At 42.0% G+C, this 6,458-nt stretch overlaps 1 long non-coding RNA gene across 1 annotated transcript; it reads left to right on the top strand.

The window, feature by feature from the left end:
* Positions 1 to 1,217: 1,217 nt before the first annotated feature.
* LOC143766088 (uncharacterized) lies at positions 1,218 to 2,543 on the top strand. Its single transcript, XR_013213524.1, has 2 exons — positions 1,218 to 1,318; positions 2,409 to 2,543. It is a non-coding gene; the product is annotated as an uncharacterized LOC143766088 (long non-coding RNA).
* The last annotated feature ends 3,915 nt before the right edge of the window (positions 2,544 to 6,458 follow it).

Below are 6,458 nucleotides of genomic sequence, written 5' to 3' on the forward strand. Positions count from 1 at the left end.
AAACGCAGACAGCAGCATTTAACTACCGCATCCGGCCGGGCGGCCGGAAATGACGTCATCGCCGACCCCTGTCACATGATCGGGGGCCGGCGATGTGTCAGGACAGTAACCATAGAGGTCCTTGAGACCTCTATGGTTACTGATGCCGGCCTGCTGTGAGCGCCCCCCTGTGGTCGGCGCTCACAGCACACCTGCATTTCAGCTACATAGCAGCGATCTGATGATCGCTGCTATGTAGCTGAGCCGATCCAGTTGTGCCAGCTTCTAGCCTCCCATAGAGGCTATTGAAGCATGGCACAAGTAAAAAAAAATGTTTTTAAAAATATGAAAAAAATATAAAAGTTTAAATCACCCTCTTTTCGCCCCATCCTAAATAAAACAATTAAAAAAAAAAAAATAACATACACATATTTGGTATCGCTGCGTTCAGAATCGCCCAATCTATTAATTAAAAAAAAGCATTAACCTGATCGCTAAACAGCGTAGCGAGAAAAAAATCCGAAACGCCAGAATTACGTTTTTTTGGTCGCTGCGACATTGCATTAAAATGCAATAACGGGCGATCAAAAGAACGTATCTGCGCCAAAATGGTATCATTAAAAACATCAGCTCGGCACGCAAAAAATAAGCCCTCACCCGACCCCAGATCACGAAAAATGGAGATGCTACGGGTATCGGAATATGGCTTTTTTTTTTTTTTTTTTTTAAGCAAAGTTTTGAATTTTTTTTCACCACTTGGATAAAAAATAAACTAGACATGTTAGGTGCCTATGAACTCGTAATGACCTAGAGAATCATAATGGCAGGTTAGTTTTAGCATTTAGTGAACCTAGCAAAAAAGCCAAACAAAAAACAAGTGTAGGATTGCACTTTTTTTGTAATTTCACCGCACTTGGAATTTTTTTCCTGTTTTCTAGTAAAAGACATGGTAAAACCAATGGTGTCGTTCAAAAGTACAACTCGTCCCGCAAAAAATAAGCCCTCAAATGGCCATATTGACGGAAAAATAAAAAAGTTATGGCTCTGGGAAGGAGGGGAGTGAAAAACGAAAACGCAAAAATGAAAAAGGGCCACGACGTGAAGGGGTTAAAGACATTAATGACAAAAAAGCAAAACACATTTTGTACCAAAGTCCCCTGTGCTTTAGCTGCAAAAATTTTATTTTGGTGCTTAACAGAAAATTCCTCTCTCATTGAATACACTCCATCCTCTTAATCATATTACTCTTTCTGTAGGTCAAAAGTCGGCGTGTGTACAGAATTCTAACAATAATAATCGATGCCCTGGAAAAACAGGATGAAGCAAACCAGATGAAAGTGTAGGTGCAGAGTCCTGTGAAAGTACTTTTACAAGGGATGATTTATCATGCTATCACCCACATCTAGCACCTCGATTGTCAATGGGATTTTAGCATCAGGCGACTTTACACACAACCATTAAGCAACTGTCGCTCAGTAGTTGGTGATGAGCCACTATCGTTCCAATTGTGCACATCCAATCACCGGACACTAAACGATAGTCCCTCACATCATGCAGGGTTGTTTTGTTCGACTGCGTTCATGCTCCGGCCAATATTTAATTAGCACACTGGCTGGGGAACAGTGCATTAGCACTGTGAAGAGGTTTGTACTCCGGTATATGACCGTTCACCACATATCATCTACCGGAGCATTGAAAGGGTTAAACACCCGAATGCTGCCACTGCTGACCCAGGCTTCCTGCAGTACATCAGGACCTTTAACACTCAGAGATCAGTTGATCTCCAACATCATTGAGGGTCCTGCAGGAAGCCTTGTTGAGCAGTGGTGTCGTTCAGGTGACTAAAGCCACCCTTTGATAAAAAAAAATAAAAAAGTGACAATGAACACTGAGCAACTTCTAGATCAGCCATCTTGGGCAGTAATACATGTATTTTGCTCTGAAGGTACACAGCCTATCAGCACAGAATACATTAAAGTTGTTCACTGACAGGGGCAGGAGGTGGTAAGAGAGGTAATGAAGGGAAAAAAAAAGGCAATCAGTTGGACAAAAACTTGCACATCTCCACAGCCAGGTTGTCTGCACTTGACCTTTCTGATTGCAGGCACAGACATCTCAGAAGCTCCCAGATAACAAAGGAGATAAGAATTGGTGTGTAGACAACATTGCTATGCAGAGGGGGTAGACATTACATTTTTATAAAATAAAATGGACAAACTCCACATAGCATATTTCTGTACACCCCTCAACTCTTATCTCCATTGCTATCTTCTACTATTGTGATCTGACTCACAGCCTATAAGCCTCTTGGATTATAGTATATAATGTATAATATTTTAGGAGGTGACAATGTCGCCGAGGTGCCATACCAGGTCATATGCAGAATGCTGCACTGGGCAATATTGATCACATTTTTATTTTCTCCCCAGCTCGGATACCGATTCACAAAGCGGCAATAATGAAGATGGAGAAAGGCAGCCATGCAATTGCTGTAAAGCAGAGGAATAAGAACAAATATACTTTTATTATGTTTGCTTCTCGAAATAAAATGAAGTTTGCTTTGGTTTTGTTCCCTTTTCTATACTAAAGTGGTGATATATAAATATAATAAGTCCATGTCAGCATGTGGCATTGCAGAGTAAAGTAAACATAATATTAATTTGCAGCAGTATATAGTATGCTGTAAACCGATAAAGGTCCTTAGTGATGAGGTGACCATGTGACCAGAGGTTACAGAATGCTATTGTACCCATGGTGTCCGATGAGGTTATTCTCATATGTGATGTCCTCGTCACATACCTGAAAAAGGAGATGAAAGTAGAATGGTCCTGGATAATCTGGCAGTGCATGCACTAAGGCAACTCACTGGCAGCTATGTGATTCCAGCTACAAGCCAGCTAAAGTACTTAATGCCTAGTAGGGAGTGAGATGTGCGATAAGGATAGAGCACCAGGAGGCCATGAATACAAAGATGGTGGCCTTGCAAACCCCAATACCATTAAGCAAGTCTTCTGTAGCACATATCTGGGGAGTTGCGGTAGATCTTTGACAATCTGTATGATGTAAAGTACCACCTGTACAGCAGCTTTCTGGCGTTCTCCAGGTGATTGGTGCACTTAGAGTGTGTCCCTATCATTGAGATGCTGGAGATGCCAACGCAGATGTTACATGTCTGCTGTAGGTTTACGGTTAAAAAAAAACAAACAAAAGTCTTCGGTAGCCCACATAGAACTACAACACAGCCAACCTAAATAACACTTTATTGAATTCAAAAGAGAGCTCAAACAGATACAAATAATAATTAAATAAGAGCATGTTTGCTCAGGCAAGTAATCCAGTGACAAGGGATGTGCCTTATATATAACAGCTCAGATTCCTGTCCATAGTCACTTTTGCTCTGATGCCAACACTTGACAGTTTTTTTTTCTCATCATTGCTGTTAGCCCTAGGCCTTAAAGCTTAGCAGTTCTTTTAGTATAATAACAACATTACATAATCCAATATATATATATATATATATATATATATATATATACAGTACAGACCAAAAGTTTGGACACACCTTCTCATTTAAAGATTTTTCTGTATTTTCATGACTATGAAAATTGTACATTCACACTGAAGGCTTCAAAACTATGAATTACCACATGTGGAATTAAATACTTAACAAAAAAGTGTGAAACAACTGAAATTATGTCTTATATTCTCGGTTCTTCAAAGTAGCCACCTTTTGCTTTGATGACTGCTTTGCACACTCTTGGCATTCTCTTGATGAGCTTCAAGAGGTAGTCACCGGGAATGGTCTTCACTTCACAGGTGTGCCCTGTCAGGTTTAATAAGTGGGATTTCTTGCCTTATAAATGGGGTTGGGACCATCAGTTGTGTTGAGCAGAAGTTTGGTGGATACACAGCTGATAGTCCTACTGAATAGACTGTTACAATTTGTATTGTGGCAAGAAAAAAGCAGCTAAGTAAAGAAAAACGAGTGGCCATCATTACTTTAAGAAATGAAGGTCAGTCAGTCCAAAAAATTGGGAAAACTTTGAAAGTGTCCCGAAGTGCAGTGGCAAAAACCATCAAGCGCTACAAAGAAACTGGCACACATGAGGACCTCCCCAGAAAAGGAAGACCAAGAGTCACCTCTGCTTCTGAGGATAAGTTTATCCGAGTCACCAGCCTCAGAAATCTCAGGTTAACAGCAGATCAGATTAGAGACCAGGTCAATGCCACACAGAGTTCTAGCAGCAGACACATCTCTACAACAACTGTTAAGAGGAGACTTTGTGCAGCAGGCCTTCATGGTAAAATAGCTGCTAGGAAACCACTGCTAAGGACAGGCAACAAGCAGAAGAGACTTGTTTGGGCTAAAGAACACAAGGAATGGATATTAGACCAGTGGAAATCTGTGCTTTGGTCTGATGAGTGCAAATTTGAGATCTTTGGTTCCAGCCACCGTGTCTTTGTGCGACACAGAAAAGGTGAACGGATGGAATCTACATGCCTGGTTCCCACCATGAAGCATGGAGGAGGAGATGTGATGGTGTGGGGGTGCTTTGCTGGTGACACTGTTGGGGATTTATTAAAAATTGAAGGCATACTGAACCAGCATGGCTACCACAGCATCTTGCAGTGGCATGCTATTCCATCCAGTTTGCTTTTAGTTGGACCATCATTTGTTTTTCAACAGGGCAATGACCCCAAACACTTCCAGGCTGTGTAAGGGCTATTTGACCAACAAGGAGAGTGATGCGGTGCTACATCAGATGACCTGGCCTCCACAGTCACCAGACCTGAACCCAATCGAGATGGTTTGGGGTGAGCTGGACCGCAGAGTGAAGGCAAAAGGGCCAACAAGTGCTAAGCATCTCTGGGAACTCCTTCAAGATTGTTGGAAGACCATTCCCGGTGACTACCTCTTGAAGCTCATCAAGAGAATGCCAAGAGTGTGCAAAGCAGTCATCAAAGCAAAAGGTGGCTACTTTGAAGAACCGAGAACATAAGACATAATTTCAGTTGTTTCACACTTTTTTGTTAAGTATATAATTCCACGTGTTAATTCATAGTTTTGATGCCTTCAGTGTGAATGTACAATTTTCATAGTCATGAAAATACAGAAAAATCTTTAAATGAGAAGGTGTGCCCAAACTTTTGGTCTGTACTGTGTATACATATATATATACTAGAAGGAATCGGGGGATTCTAAGGGCTGATCCACGCATGCATATGGATGGACCCTCGCATTTAATAACCGGAGATGTGTCCTTCTGTCAGAAGCCTCCGGTGCATGCGCACTGTGCCGCCGGAGTCGGAGCATGCACATACCGCATTACGACGCCATTTTATTGGAGAGGAGGGGGCGGCTCTGTCTGATGTGATCAGGGCTATTTGCACGATGTCAGCTCTGTGGCAGCAGCTTCACCGGTGGTGATGAGGAGAACTTTAAAAAAAAATGGGAACTTAAAAAAACAAAAACTGAAGAAAATGCGAGTAAATGTGAACCTTTAAAAAGAAATCTACAAGCCTTAACCCTCGGATGCCAGGAGATGGCTTACTGCGTCGCTCCAGTGCACTTCAGCATCCCATATGAAGGTGAATTAGATAGAAGCTATAGAGGCGCCACATCCAGATGGTGATGGGGTAACTCCAGGTTTCAGCCCATTTTGATGATCACAAGGCTGGTAGCATAATAATAGGAAGCGCTCTCCTATGTGCAGAAGGGCTTCATCTACGATGTAACATAGGAGACACTTCTGCCGCTCCCCCGCTGCAGCGCATGGTAACGGGGACATTTAGCAGCTTTGTGTTTACAGCTCTTGTGTTTCCATGGTTACAGACTACAAACAAGCTCTCTTGTAGTCAGACCCTGCAGTTGTGCTCTGCGCCTTCTTGCTACACGACTAGATGTGTTTGACCATTCAATCGTTCTCCCTCTCTGTCCACTACTGGCACATTGCACAGAGTTTACATGTCGCCGGGTATCAGAGACCCATAAATCTGCTTCTGGGCGGCCACCAATGTTACCTTATGATGTGGTCGGAAGAGAAAGCCCTTTATAGCGCCCTCCAGTGTTGTCTCTCCAGACTGATAACGGATCGACCTCAATCATTCTGTTCTCCGGAGATTTTATCGGAACCTCATCTAAAGTGTGTATTGTCACTTCTTACGAGCGTTAATGGGTTTTATGTAAAGAAGTTTTAAATAATGGGATAATTTTATTTATGGGCTGTACCGATTGCTACATTCAGCGTTCTATTTAATTCTTTTTTTTATTTTCCATTTAATAAATGTTTGTGTAGAAGTCGTGTTGTGTCTTGTTCATCACAATGAAGTTTACAGGATTTTAGGTTCTGTTAAGATCTACGTCAGAGGATCCATCCGGCGTCTCCTTCCCGCCAAAAAAAACCACAATATGCTGATAAAATGGGACACCATGAAGAAAACCAGACAGACTCCATTGTGTCCTTATTAGTGATGAGCGA

The sequence above is a fragment of the Ranitomeya variabilis genome, chromosome 4, assembly GCF_051348905.1.
Source record: "Ranitomeya variabilis isolate aRanVar5 chromosome 4, aRanVar5.hap1, whole genome shotgun sequence".
In the NCBI taxonomy this organism is placed as follows: Eukaryota; Metazoa; Chordata; class Amphibia; order Anura; family Dendrobatidae; genus Ranitomeya; species Ranitomeya variabilis.